The sequence below is a fragment of the Nycticebus coucang genome, chromosome 10, assembly GCF_027406575.1.
Source record: "Nycticebus coucang isolate mNycCou1 chromosome 10, mNycCou1.pri, whole genome shotgun sequence".
Taxonomy (NCBI): Eukaryota; Metazoa; Chordata; class Mammalia; order Primates; family Lorisidae; genus Nycticebus; species Nycticebus coucang.
In genome coordinates, this window is record NC_069789.1 from 34,765,622 (window position 1) to 34,780,529 (window position 14,908).

The window sequence follows — 14,908 nt, forward strand, 5'->3', positions numbered from 1 at the left end:
GCCCATATCAAGTTCAGAAATAGAATCAACCACACAAAACCTCCCTAAAAAGAAAAGCCCAGGACAAGATGGTTTCACGTCTGAATTCTACCAAACCTTTAAAGAGGAATTAGTACCTATATTACTTAACCTGTTCCAAAAGGAAGAAAAAGAAGGAAGACTACCTAACACGTTCAATGAAGCCAACATCACACTGATCCCCAAACCAGGGAAAGACCCAACAAGAAAAGAAAATTATAGACCGATATCACTAATGAATATAGATGCAAAAATATTCAACAAGATCCTAACAAACCGAATCCAGCAACACATCAAACAAATTATACATCATGACCAAGTTGGTTTTATCCCAGGATCAAGGCTGGTTCAATATACGTAAATCTATAAATGTAATCCAGCACATAAACAAATTAAAAAACAAAGACCATATGATTCTCTCAATCCATGCAGAAAAAGCTTTTGATAATGTCCAGCAGCCCTTCATGATCATAACACTTAAGAAAATCGGTATAGAAGGGACAATTCTTAAACTGATAGAGACCATCTACAGCAAACCCACAGCCAATATCATATTGAATGGAGTTAAATTGGAATCATTTCCACTCAGATCAGGAACCAGACAAGGCTGCCCATTGTCTCCATTGCTTTTTAACATTGTAATGGAAGTTTTAGCCACCGCAATTAGGGAAGAAAAGGAGATCAAGGGTATCCATATAGGGTCAGAAGAGATCAAACTTTCACTCTTCGTGGTGATATGATAGTATATCTGGAAAACACTAGGGACTCTACTACAAAACTCTTAGAAGTGATCAAGGATTATAGCAGTGTCTCAGGTTACAAAATCAACATTCATAAATCGGTAGCCTTTATACATACCAACAACAGTCAACTTGAGAAAACAGTTAAGGACTCTATCCCATTCACAGTAGTGCCAAAGAAGATGAAATATTTGGGAATTTATCTAACAAAGGATGTGAAAGATCTCTACAAAGAGAACTATGAAACTCTAAGAAAAGAAATAGCTGAAAATATTAACAAATGGAAAAACATACCATGCTCATGGCTGGGAAGAATTAACATAGTTAAAATGTCCATACTACCCAAAGCAATATATAATTTCAATGCAGTCCCTATTAAAGCTCAACTGTCATACTTTAAAGATCTGGAAAAAACAATACTTCATTTTATACGGAATCAGAAAAAACCTCGAATAGCCAAGACATTACTCAGAAATAAAAACAAAGCAGGAGGAATCACACTACCAGACCTGAGAATGTACTATAAATCGATAGTGATCAAAACAGCATGGTACTGGCACAAAAACAGAGAGGTAGATGTTGGAACATCTTAGTTCTCTAAGAGAACTAAGAGATGAATCCAGCTACTTACCGTTATTTAATCTTTGACAAGCCAATTAAAAATATTCAGTGGGGAAAAGATTCCCTATTTAACAAATGGTGCTGGGTGAACTGGCTGGCAACCTGTAAAAGACTGAAAGTGGACCCACACCTTTCACCATTAACTAAGATAGAGTCTCACTGGATCAAAGATTTAAACTTAAGACATGAAACTATAAAAATACTAGAGGAGAGTGCTGGGAAAACCCTTGAAGAAATCGGGCTGGGCGAGTATTTTATGAGGAGGACCCCCCGGGCAATTGAAGCAGCTTCAAAAATCCACTACTGGGACTTGATCAAACTAAAAAGCTTCTGCACAACCAAGAACAAACTAAGTAAAGGAAGCAAACAGCCCTCAGAATGGGAGAAGATATTTGCAGGTTATGTCTACGACAAAGGTTGAATAACCAGAATCCACAGAGAACTCAAACGCATTAGCAAGAATAGAACAAGGAATCCCATCGCAGGCTGGGCAAGGGATTTGAACAGAAACTTCTCTGAAGAAGACAGGCGCACGGCCTTCAGACATATGAAAAAATGCTCATCATCTTTAATCATCAGAGAAATGCAAATCAAAACTACTTTGAGATACCATCTAACTCCAGTGAGACTAGCCTATATCACAAAATCCCAAGACCAGAGATGTTGGCGCGGATGTGGAGAAAAGGGAACACTTTTGCACTGCTGGTGGGAATGCAAATTCTACATTCCTTTTGGAAAGAGATATGGAGAACACTTAGAGATCTAAAAATAGATCTGCCATTCAATCCTGTAATTCCTCTACTGGGCATATACCCAGAAGACCAAAAATCACGTCATAACAAAGATATTTGTACCAGAATGTTTATTGCAGCCCAATTCATAATTGCTAAGTCATGGAAGAAGCCCAGGTGCCCATCGATCCACGAATGGATTAATAAATTGTGGTATATGTACACCATGGAATATTATGCAGCCTTAAAGAAAGATGGAGACTTTACCTCTTTCATGTTTACATGGATGGAGCTGGAACATACTCTTCTTAGTAAAGTATCTCAAGAATGGAAGAAAAGTACCTAATGTACTCAGCCCTACTATGAGACTAATTTAGGGTTTTCACATGAAAGCTATAACCCAGTTACAACCTAAGAATAGGGGGGAGGGGGAAAGGGAGGGGAGTGATGGGGGAGTTGGGTAGAGCGAAGGGGATTGGTGGGATTACACCAGCGGTGCATCTTTCAAGGGTGTGTGCGAAACTTGGTAAACGGTCTGTGAAGCTAGTGAATGATGCCCCATGATCATATCAATGTATACAGCTATGATTTAATAAAAAAAAAAAAGATCTTCAATTACTTGGAAACCTCATATCAAAGAAAAAAATAGTTAGTTCACATAGGTTCAAATAGAATTAAATCCAGTGAGTAGATGATAAAACAGAGATGGCTACTAAATTAAAGGATGTCTGAACATCTCTACTCTATAAAATGGCAATGGGATAGGGCTGCGCCTGTGGCTCAGAGGAGTAGGGCACTGGCCCCATATGCCAGAGGTGGTGGGTTCAAACCCAGCCCCGGCCAAAACAGAAAAAAAAAAAGTCAATCAGATACCACTCAACTGAGAGATTCCCTGTCTTTCGAAACACTACCCAATGGGAAGGACATCCAGCCAAGGGTGATACCATAATGTGATATCTAGCTGAGGTGTCAGTTGGCTGTTCATTAGATACTTTTGCCTCCTTCTTTATCAGACACACCAACTACATGGATGTAAAAAACCACACAGAAGTACCACAATTTCTCCTCCTGGGACTCTTAGAAGAGAGCAGCCCCTTCTCTCTGGGCTATTCCATGTACATGGTTACAGTCCTCAGGAATGTGCTCATCATCCTGGCCATCTGCTGTGACTCCCACCTGCACACCCCCCTGTACTTCTTCCTCTCTAACCTGTCCTTCATTTACATCTATTTCACCTCCAACGATGGTGCCAAAGATGCTGGTGAACATTCAGGCACAGAGCAAAGACATCTCTTACAGGGCATGCCTCATTCAAATGTATTTTTTAAATCATTTTTGCTGGACTGGATAATTTTCTTCTCACTATGATTGCCTATGACCGGTTTCTGGCCATCTGTCACCCCCTGCACTACATGGTCATCATGAACCCTTTCCTCTGTGGGCACCTGTTTCTGATGTCTTGGTTCATCATCTCCCTGGTTGCTCTGGTTCACCTTCTCCTAATAATAAGGCCAATCTTCTCTATAGGCACTGAAATCCCACATTTCTTCTGTGACCTGGCTCAGCTACTCAAAGTGGCCCATGATGGGCTCAAAGTGGCCCATCAATATGATTTCTTCAATGAAATCATATTGATATATGTTAGCTGTGTTGCTGGGTGTGTTCCCTGTCATAGGGTTCCTCTTCTCTTATTCTAAGATTGTCTCCTCCATAGGGAGGATGTCATCCATAGCAAGCAAGTATTAAGCATTTTCCACCTGTGGGTCTCACCTCTGTGTTGTCTGCTTGTTCTATGAAAAAGGATTTGGGGTCTATCTCAGTTCTGCTGTGACCCATTCTTCCCAGAGAATCTCCATTGCCTCAGTGGCCACACCCATGTTAAACCCCTTCATCTACAGCCTTGGTAACAAGGATGTGAAGGGGGTCATGGGAAGACTCCTCAGCAGAGCAGTCTCTTGCCTGTGACACAGAGGTCACTGGTTCAGAACTCAGTGGACATTGTTGGTCTCAAAATTAAATGTTAATTTAAATATCCTGGGTCTGTTTCTCCTTTATTTTTTTCCTTTTATTAAGTCATATACACATAGATCATGAATACATTTATGCATTTGTTGGGTACAATGTGTTGACTTTTTATATAAAATTTGGAGTGCTACGTCAAACTAATTAATATAGCTTTCACCTCATTTACTTAATTATTGTGTTAAGAGATTCATGTTCTATACTTGATAGATTTGACTTATACCCTTGCAATATGCTGCATATGAGTGGTCCCACCATTTACTTTCCCTTTATCAAACCTACCCCCTCTCCACGCTTCCCCCTCCACTTCTCTCCTTCATCCTGGGCTATAGTTGTGATCTATCTTTCATAAGAAAGTGTGAGTAGGGGGAGGAGGAAAATGACAGCCAAATAATAGCTTCCTTGAAACTGAGCACAGTAAGACTGGGGAGAGAAGACTTCAGGCATTTCTGGTGGGTGGTATCTGCCCAGAAACATCCCTCTGGGGACACAGCGAGTCAGTGAGAGACTTCTAAACCCCATAAGGAGGACAAAAGCAGTGGAGAACTGGCGAGTGGTTGTGTGTGTTTATTCAGTCCAATCTCACTGGAAGCTGTAAGTACAGCAGCACTGAGATTGCAAACTGGAAAGGCCATCCCTGTGAGTTGTTTTGTTTTTTTGGACTTAAGGACTCAGTTAAACTACCTTGGGAGAGCTTGGGCAGAAGTGCAGAGGACTTTAAGTGCTGTAGGACCCTGGACTGAGCCTGGAGAGAGCTAATAGTGTTCGGCTGTGGGCCATGTGGAGTCTTTGTGAGAGAACTTCCCTGGCAAGCTCTGCCCTCAGGGTTGCAAAGTGAGGATAGGGTGGGATACCTTGGGTGGGTAATCTAGTGACTGGGCAGCCTAAAGGCAAGGACCGAGACTCCTTACAGCTTTGGTCCTCAGGGGCATAGAATGTGACTGGTTTTAGCACACTGGGTAAGCAGGAAGCCACTTCAAAGTGATCCCAGCGACAAGTGCTTTGCTGGGAAAATTTCTGCTTAGCCAAAGTTGACAGTTTAAGGTGTCTTTTAGGTGGGTGAGGAGAGATTTAAGCTCTCCACTCTGCAGAGTTTGCAAACTCAACAAAGGCTTCCAGTCTCCATCTTGTACAGCTGTATCAGCATTGTTATTAACATCTCATACCCCAGAAAAATCACCTGTTTCCCAAACAATAATCAGCAATATATATATATATATATATATATATATATATATATATATATATATATATATAGCTTTGTTTTTTCTTTTCTTTTTTCTTTTTGTTTGTTTTATTTTCAATATTTTCTCACAAGATTTTTCTTTTTTCCCTTCATTTTTCTAGTTTAAATACAATTTTCCATAGTTGCCTTCTTTAAAAATTATAACTTCATTTTTGCTAGTGTTTCTACCTTATTCGGTTTTTATACAAATTTTATTCTGTAAAGTTTTCTGTTTGCTTGTTTTGGTTTGATTTATAGCAGCTTTGTCTTTCCTCTGTACTAGGTGGTGGTGGGGTACTTTGTCTGAACAGGCTGGCAAACAGATGCTGACCTCAAGGGAACCACAAAAACCAGCACTCTTAGAAGTTGGGGGGTTTTAAGGTTGGGTCAAATTACCCTACTGTACACCTATATTGCTCATGTCTCTCTATTTCTGTGCCTCTCTTCTTTGTGTAATTATTCCCTTTTTCTCACTCCCTCTCCTTTCTCTTTTTTCTTTTCTTTCTTTTAATATTTTTTTCCCTTCTTGTTCTTCAATCTTCTCATACTTCTGGTCCTGTATCAAAAAGACTCATCAAAACCCTAAGACAGAGGCACAGCAACTTAAAGATCAAGAGGAAGAGAAAGTAAAATTAGGGCAAGGAAACACATAAAAGAAAACACTCATGAGGAATAATCAGCAGGAAAAATCCTGGTAACATGAAAAAACAGTCGAGAGCAACCAACACAAAGGACCATGAGGCAGCTACTGCAGAGGATTCCACCTATAAAGCAATGTTAGGAATGACAGAAAGGGAATTTAGAATAAATATGATGAAAACAATGAAGGAAATTATGGAAACAATGAAGGATAAACTGGAAAATAATCAAAAGGAAATAAAAAAAGAATCAAATAAGAGATGAATGATATGAAGAATATAGAAAGGATATAGCAGAGCTGAAGGAACTGAAGCAATCAATTAGGGAACTTAAAGATGCAAAAGAAAGTATCAACAACAGATTAGACCATGCAGAAGAAAGAATGTCAGACGTAGAAGACAAAGCTCGTGAGATAACTCAGATAGTTAAAGAGGGAGAAAAAAGAGAGAGAAAGCATAACATTCACTGACAGAATTATGTGACTTTATGAAACATTAAAAAATACGAGTTGTTCTGGGATACCTAGAAGGGGAAGAATAATACCCCCAGAGGAATGGAAGCCATACTAGAGAATATTATATATGAAAATTTCCCAAACATTACCAAAGACTCTGATACACTCCTTTCAGAGAGATATCAGACCCCAGGTTACCTCAACTCTAACAGAGCTTTTTCAAAACACAATAGGGTGAATCTATCTAAAGTCAAGACAAAAGAAAAGATTCTTCAAGCTGAAAGGAGTAAGTGCCAGTTGACCTACAGGGTAAAATCCATCAGGGTGACTGCAAATTTCTCTAATGAAACTTTTTAAGCAAGAAGACAATGGTCATATACCTTTAATATACTTAAACAGAACAATTTTCAGCCCAGAATTCTATATCCTGCTCAGCTAAGCTTTAAAATTGACAGAGAAATCAAATCATTTACTGATATGCAAACATTGAGGAAATTTGCCACAACACGACCAGCTCCATAGGAAATAATTCAACCTGTTCTACACACTGACCATCACAATGGATCAACAGCAAAGTAAGAACTCAGAAAGTAAAGTAAAGAACCTAACTTCCACACTGATGTATAAGATAAAACTAAGCAATGGACTCTGATACAATAAGGTGAATAGAATGCTACCACTCTCATCAGTTATTTCAATAAATGTTAATGACTTGAAATCCCCAATGAAGAGGCATAGATTGGGTGATTGGATTAAAAAAACACAAGCCATCTATTTGCTGTTTACAGGAAACACATCTAGCTTCAAAAGACAAATAAAAACTCAGAATTAATGATTGGAAAACAATTTTTTCAGGCAAATGGAATTCAGAAGAAAAGATGGGCTGCAATCTTATTTTCAGATATATGTGGATTTAAATACTAAAGTCAAAAAAGACAAAGATTGTTACTTTATATTGGTCAAAGGAAAAATACAACAGGAAGACATTTCAATTCTAAATATTTATGCACCCAACTTAAATGCTCCAAGATTCTTAAAACAGACCTTACTCAGTCTGAGCAATATGACATCCCATAATACCATAATAACAGGGGACTTTAACACTCCTCTTACAGAGCTGGACAGATCCTCTAAACAGAAATTAAACAAAGATATAAGGGACTGAAATGAGACCTTAGAACAACTGTGCTTGATAGATGCATATAGAGCATTCCATTCCAAAGATAAAGAAGATACATTCTTCTCATTGCCCCATGAAACATTCCCCCAAATTGATCATATCCTAGGACACAAAACAAACCTCAATAGAATCCAAAGAATTGAAATTTTACCTTGTATCTTCTCAGACCACAAGGCACTAAAGGTGGAACTCAACTCTAACAAAAACGTTCAACCCCACCACCCAAAAGCATGGAAAATAAACAACCTTCTGTTGAATGACAGTTGGATGCAGGAAGAAATAAAACAGGAAATCGTTAACCTCCTTGAGCATAGCAACAATGAAAACACAAGCTACCAAAACCTGTGGGATACTGCAAAAGCAGTCCTGAGAGGAAAACTTATCACTTTAGAAGCCTATATTCGAAAAACAGAAAGAAAGAGTATCAACAAATTCACAAGGCATCTGATGGAATTGCAAAAAAACAATCTAAGCCTAAACCCAGCAGAAGAAAATAAATCTCCAAAGGTAAATCAGAGATTAATGAAATTGAAAACAAAAGAATCATTCAGAAAATTAATGAAACAAGGAGTGGGTTTTTTGAAAAAATAAATAAAATAGGTAAATCTTTGTCCAAACTAACTAGAAATAAAAAAGTAAAATCTCTAGTAACCTCAATCAGAAATGATAAAGGGGAAATAACAGTGGGTGCCAAAGAGATACAAGAGATTATCTCTGAATACTACCAGAAACTCTATGCCCAGAAATTTGACAATGTGAAGGAAATGGATCAATATTTGGAATCACACCCTCTCTCTAGACTTAGCCAAGATGAAATAGATCTCCCGAACAGACCAATTTCAAGCACTGAGACCAAAGACAAAATAAAAAATCTTTCAACAACAACAAAAAAAATGCCCTAGTCTGGATGGCTTCACACCAGAATTCTATCAAACCTTCAAAGAAGAGCTTATCCGTATAATGCAGAAATTATTTCAAAAAATTGAGGAGGAAGTAATCTTCAAACATCACTCTGATATCAAAACCAGCAAAAGACCCAAATAAAAAGGAGAATTTCATGACTATAGATGCAAAAATTCTCAACAAAATCCTAGCCAATAAATTACAGCTTATCATCAAAAAAGTCATACATCATGATCAAGTAGGTTTCATCCCAGGGATGCAAGGCTAGTTTAATATAGGCAAGTTTATAAATGTTATTCACCATATCAACAGAAGGAAAACCAAAGACTATATGATCCTCTCAATAGATGCAGAAAAAGCATTGGATAAAATCCAGCATCCTTTCTTAATTAGAACACTGAAGAGTATAGGCATAGGTGGCACATTTCCTAAACTTATCAAGGCTATATATGACAAACCAACAGCTAATATTTTACTGAATGCAGTAAAACTGAAAGCTTTTCTTCTTAGAACTGGAACCAAACAAGGTTGTCCTCTGTCACCATTACTATTCAACATAGTACTGGAAACTAGTCAATACAATTAGGCAAGAAAAGGAAATAAAGGGAATCCAAATGGGAACAGAGGTCTGCTTCCATTCTTTGCTGATGATATGATCTTATACTTAGAGAACTCCAAAGACTTGACCATGAGACTACTTGCAAGTCAGAAAAAATTACAGTAATGTCTCAGAATATAAAGTCAATGTCCACAAGTCAGTAGCCTTTGTATAAGCCAATAACAGCCAAGATGAGAGACTAATTAAGGGCACAATTCCCTGCACCATAGTTTCAAAGAAAATGAAATACCTAGGAATATACCTAACAAAAGAGGTGAAGGACCTCTGTTAAAAAATTATGAAACTCTAAGAAAGTAAATAACAGAGGATATTAACAAATGGAAGAACACACCATGCTCACGGCTGGGAAGAATCACCATTGTTAAAATGTCTATAATTCCCAAAGCAATCCACCTATTCAATGCCATTCCTATCAAAATTCCAACATTATACTTTCAAGACTTGGAAAAAATGTTTCATTTTGTATAGAACCAGAAAAAAACTCATACAGCTAAGGCAGTTCTTAGTAATAAAAACATCTTGGGTGAAATCAGCATACCAGATTTTAAGCTGTACTACAAAGCCATAGTGGTCAAGACAGCATAGTACCGGCACAAAAATAGAGACACAGACATTTGGAATCGAATAGAAAACCAGGAAGTGAAACTAACATCTTACAACCACTTAATTTTCTTTTCTTTTTTTTCTGTAGAGACAGAGTCTTACTTTATCTCCCTCCATATCGTGCTGTGGCATGACACAGCTCACAGCAACCTCCAACTCCTGGGCTTAGGCAATTCTCTTGCCTCAGCCTCCTGAGTAGCTGGGACTACAGGTGCCTGCCACAATACCTAGATCTTTTTTGTTGCAGGTTGGCTGGAGCCGGGTTTGAACCTGCCACCCTGTGTATATGGGGCCGGCACCCCACCCACTGAGCCACAGGTACTGCCCATCACCTAATTTTTGATAAACTAAACAAGAACATACACTGGGGGAAAGAATTCCTATTCAATGTTGCTGTGAGAATTGCATATCCACATGTAAAAAACTGAAACTGGATCCCTACCTTTCTTTACTAACAAAAATTGATTCAAGATGGATAAAGGACTTAAATTTAAGCATGAAGCAATAAAAATCCTTAAAGAAAGCACAGGAAAAACACTGAAAGTTATTAGCCTGAGGAAAGACTTCATGAAGAAGATTGCTGTGGCAATTGCAACAACAACAAAAATAAACAAATGGGATTTATTTAAACTGAAAAGCTTCTGTACGGCTAAGGAGACAACAACCAAAGCAAATAGACAACCTACACAATGGGAAAGGATATTTGCATATTTTAAATCAGACAAAAGCTTGATAAGTAGGATGTATAGAGAACTCAAATTAATCCACATGAAAAAAGCCAACGATCCCATATATCAAGGGGCAAGAGACATGAATAGAACCTTCTCTAAAGAAGACAGATGAATAGCTAACAAACGTGAAAAAATGCTCATCATCCCTATTTATTAGAGAAATGAAAATCAAAACCTTTTGGGGGCAAGACACAATTGTAATAGGGACTTTACCTAACAAATGCAATCAGTGTAACCTGGTTTCTTCTACCCTCAATGAATACCCAACAATAAAAAAAGAAATAAAAAAGCTGGAAAAAAAAGTGTGAGTAATTATAAATTGGTTTCATAAAAGTACTGAATACATTGGATACTTTTTCTTCCATTCTTGAGATACTTTACTAAGAAGGGTATGTTCCTGCTTCATCCATGTAAACATAAAAGAGGTAAAGTCTCCATCTTTTTTTTTTTATTGTGAATTCTCATTTATTGGTAGTTCAAAGAAAATACTGGTCTGCTCTTAAAGAAGAACAATTTGAAAATAACTATGAAAATTTAAAATAGACATTGTGAACCAAGCCAACCAAATGCCTTTCTTTTCTTTTTTTTTTAATTAAACCATAGCTTTGTACATTAGTATGATCGTGGGGCACCATACACTTGGTTCATATATCGTTTGACACATTTTCATCACATTAGTTAACATAGCTTTTGTAGCATTTTCTTAGTTATTTTGCTAAGACCTTTACATTCCACATTTACTAGGATTCACATATACCCTTGCAAGATGCACCGCAGGTGTAATCCCATTAGTCCCCGTCCTTCCCCCTCCCTCCCCCCTCCCTTCCCTCCCTTTCCCCTTTTTCCCTATTCTTAGGTTATAACTGGGATATAGCTTTCATGTGAAGATCCTACATTAGTTTCATAATAAGGGTGAGTACATTGGGTACTTTTTCTTCCATTCTTGAGACACTTTACTAAGAAGAATATGTTCCAGCTCCATCCATGTAAACATGAAAGAGGTAAAGTCTCCATCTTTCTTTAAGGCTGCATAATATTCCATCGTGTATATATACCACAATTTATTGATCCATTCGTGGATCGATGGGCACTTGGGCTTTTTCCATGACTTAGCAATTATGAATAGGGCTGCAATAAATATTCTGATACAAATATCTTTGTTATGGTGTGATTTTTGGTCTTCGGGGTATATGCCCAGTAGGGGGATTACAGGATTGAATGGCAGATCTATTTTTAGATCTTTAAGTGTTCTCCATATCTCTTTCCAAAAGGAATGTATTAATTTGCATTCCCACCAGCAGTGCAAAAGTGTTCCCTTTTCTCCACATCCACGCCAAAGGAATTCGTGGAGAAATTCAAAAGCTGTCTCAAGAATTTAATGAATTTAAAGACAAAACCACAAAAGACTTAGACACACTGAAACAAGAATTTGCAGCCCTCAAAGATATGAAAAATACAGTGGAATCCCTTAGCAACAGAATGGACCAAGCAGAAGAAAGGATCTCCAACATCGAAGATAAAGCATTTGAACGCTCCCAAACTCTCAAAGAGGAAGAGAAATGGAAAGCAAAAATGGATCACTCACTCAGAGAGCTCTGGGATAACTCGAAGAAGGCAAATATCCGTCTCCATCTTTTTTAAGGCTGCATAGTATTGCATGGTATACATATACTACAATTTATGAATCCATTCATGGGTCGATGAGCACTTGGGCTTCTTCCGTGACTTGGCTATTACGAATTGAGCTGCAATGAACAATTTGGTGGAAATATCTTTGTTGCAAAGTAATTTTTGGTCTTTTGGATATTGTTTCTCCTTTAAATGACATGTTTTGCTTATTTATTTCCAAAGCACATATGACTCCTCTTTTATATGTTTTTGTGTTTGTTTGTATTTCCTCAACAGCTCCTCAGTAATATATTTTTAACTTTTCTTGCCTATACCAGAGCCTTAATATTCTAATTTCATCACTTTTCTTAGAGCCATTCCTGATATTTATAACTTGATATTTAACCCACTTTTTACATCATGCTGACATGGGATCTTCGGAAATTATTCTTGTGCATGTTATTTTTCTTCATCTCAATCCTTTTGTGTTTCATGAAGAAGTGTAATAAAAACCACTGAATACCCTCCCTCTTCCCCCTATAAATGCATTAATTTACACAGTTATGATTTAATAAAGAAAAAAAAATCACAGAATACTCAAAGCCAAGCTGTTATTCTACCAGGACATTGCTTATTTCATTACATGTATAAATTTAATCCTAAAGTATGTATCATTGAGGTGTCTTCTCTCTTTTACCCCATTTCTTAAAGGAAGAGACTTAGTTAAGAGAGGCAGCCTGGCAACATATCACTGAGCCGTAATTTTTCTGTCCCACTTCACAAGAACAGTGATGGGATTCTCAGCATGAATGCTGGACTCTAGATGTCAAAGCAGGGTTCATTCATATGATTCATGGTGATGTGATGCCTAGAATAACACTAACATGCTGCTTCATTTTTTTGTGATTCTTGTTCGTTTTCCTTCCTTCATTTTTTATTCCCTACTTTCCTTTTTTCCTTCCTACCTTCTTTCCTTCATTCTCTTCTCCCTTCTTTTCCTCCTTCCTCTTGACTATTTTTTTGGTTAATGTTAACTTACTCCATTTCATTTTATGGTTGAGTAATATTCCCCTATACCGCAAGCTGTTTCTCCAGTCATCCATAGATGAATACTTGGGTAATTTCTCTTTTGCACCATTGTAAATAGTTCTGCTCTTAACATGTATGTAAATTTATTTCTTTGATGTTAACTTTCATTTATTAGATAATAACACATATTCCTAGCTGTCCAACTGCTGGGTCATCTGCTAATTATATGTTTAACTTTTGGAGGAAGTGCCAAATTGTGTTTCATAGAAACTTCACTTTTTCCCTCTCAACAATGTTTTATGGCTCCTTATGTTCATATAATTTCCAATACCTGTTATTTTCATTCTTAAATGAGGCTATATCACCCTAGTATGTCTGAAGTGGTATCTATTTGTACTGTTGACTGCACTTCCCTACTAACTAACTGGGCATCTATTAGAGAGGCTATATCACCCTAGTATGTCTGAAGTGGTATCTATTTGTACTGTTGACTGCACTTCCCTAATAACTAACTGGGCATCTATTAGAGCATTTGTTGGAAATTCATGTATCTTCTGTGGACAGAATCTTTGCAACTCTGCTCATCTTTAATTGTGTAGCTTGTACTTTGGTTTCTGACCTGTATTCTTTATATATTCTGAATAAGTGACAGCTTTCTGATATATGTTGTGCAAATATTTTCCCCCATTCTATATGCTATCTTTTCACATTTTTAAATATAAAATTTACTGCTTTTAACAACCCTCATTATAATATATAAGATATATCTTGAAAACTAATACAACCTTTTTAGAAGAAAGTAGGGAGAACCCTCCAAGAACTCAAATTAGACCTCCCATTCGATCCTGCAATTCCATTACTGGGCATATACCCAGAAAAAAAAAATCCTTTTACCACAAGGACACTTTCACTAGACTGTTTATCACAGCTCAATTTACAATCACCAAAATGTGGAAACAGCCTAAATTCCCATCAACCCTCAATGGATTAACAAGCTGTGGTATATGTACACCGTGGAATACTATTCAGGGGAAAAGTTGAAGGACCCAAATACCAGTTCACTTGCCTGAACTACTCTATGGCTCCATGTTTAAGCTGTGAGGTTGCTGGGCTAGCAAATATAACCCATAGTTACTGTCAGAAAGAAAGGAGGTGTCAAAAATACAGTCGTTCTCCTATTTCAGCACTTGAGCACAACATTGTTGCTGGGAAAGTGTAATTTCAAAAGGGAGGAGACAAGATGACTGACTGAAGCCAGCTTTCCACAGAGCCTCCCGTCCTGTAGGAGAGTTAAAGGACAAAAATTCAGCGAGTAACCTGGTGGATTTGAGCTGCACTAAGAGAGAAGGTTGTAGAACGCACGTCAACCCAGCTGAGGTGAGCTGCAACCACAAGGATACAAACAAAAGGTACAAAATCCATCACCAAGAGGACAGGAGTCCCCTCCCCCATGAGAACAGCTCAGAGTGCCCCACAAACAAATGGGCAGAGTTCAAAGGTCCTCCCACTATACTGCACAGAAGAGACCCGCTAAAAACTGGACCTACCTCCCTTACAAGGGTGCCACGGCATCCTCCTGCCAGGCATAAAACGGTATAAACTGTATATAGTCTCTACTTGGAATTCTGAGCTCCCAGCACTCTCCTTCACTCACACTGAGGTCTGGAGGCCAGTCCCGGTCAGCGGAGAGGAGACTGCACAGCAGTGGCAGTTCCCTGAGGCACAGTGCGACAGCCGTCTTTTGGTGACAATACAGCCAGGCATAAAGCTCTGTAAAGCTGTGTG

The 14,908-nt window shown here is 38.0% G+C and overlaps 2 pseudogenes; both read left to right on the forward strand.

Annotated features, from left to right (window-relative positions):
* Positions 1-14,908, forward strand: part of LOC128597201 (60S ribosomal protein L32-like) — a 540,544-nt pseudogene that overhangs the window by 230,202 nt on the left and 295,434 nt on the right.
* LOC128597198 (olfactory receptor 7D4-like) lies at positions 3,137-4,075 on the forward strand (annotated as a pseudogene).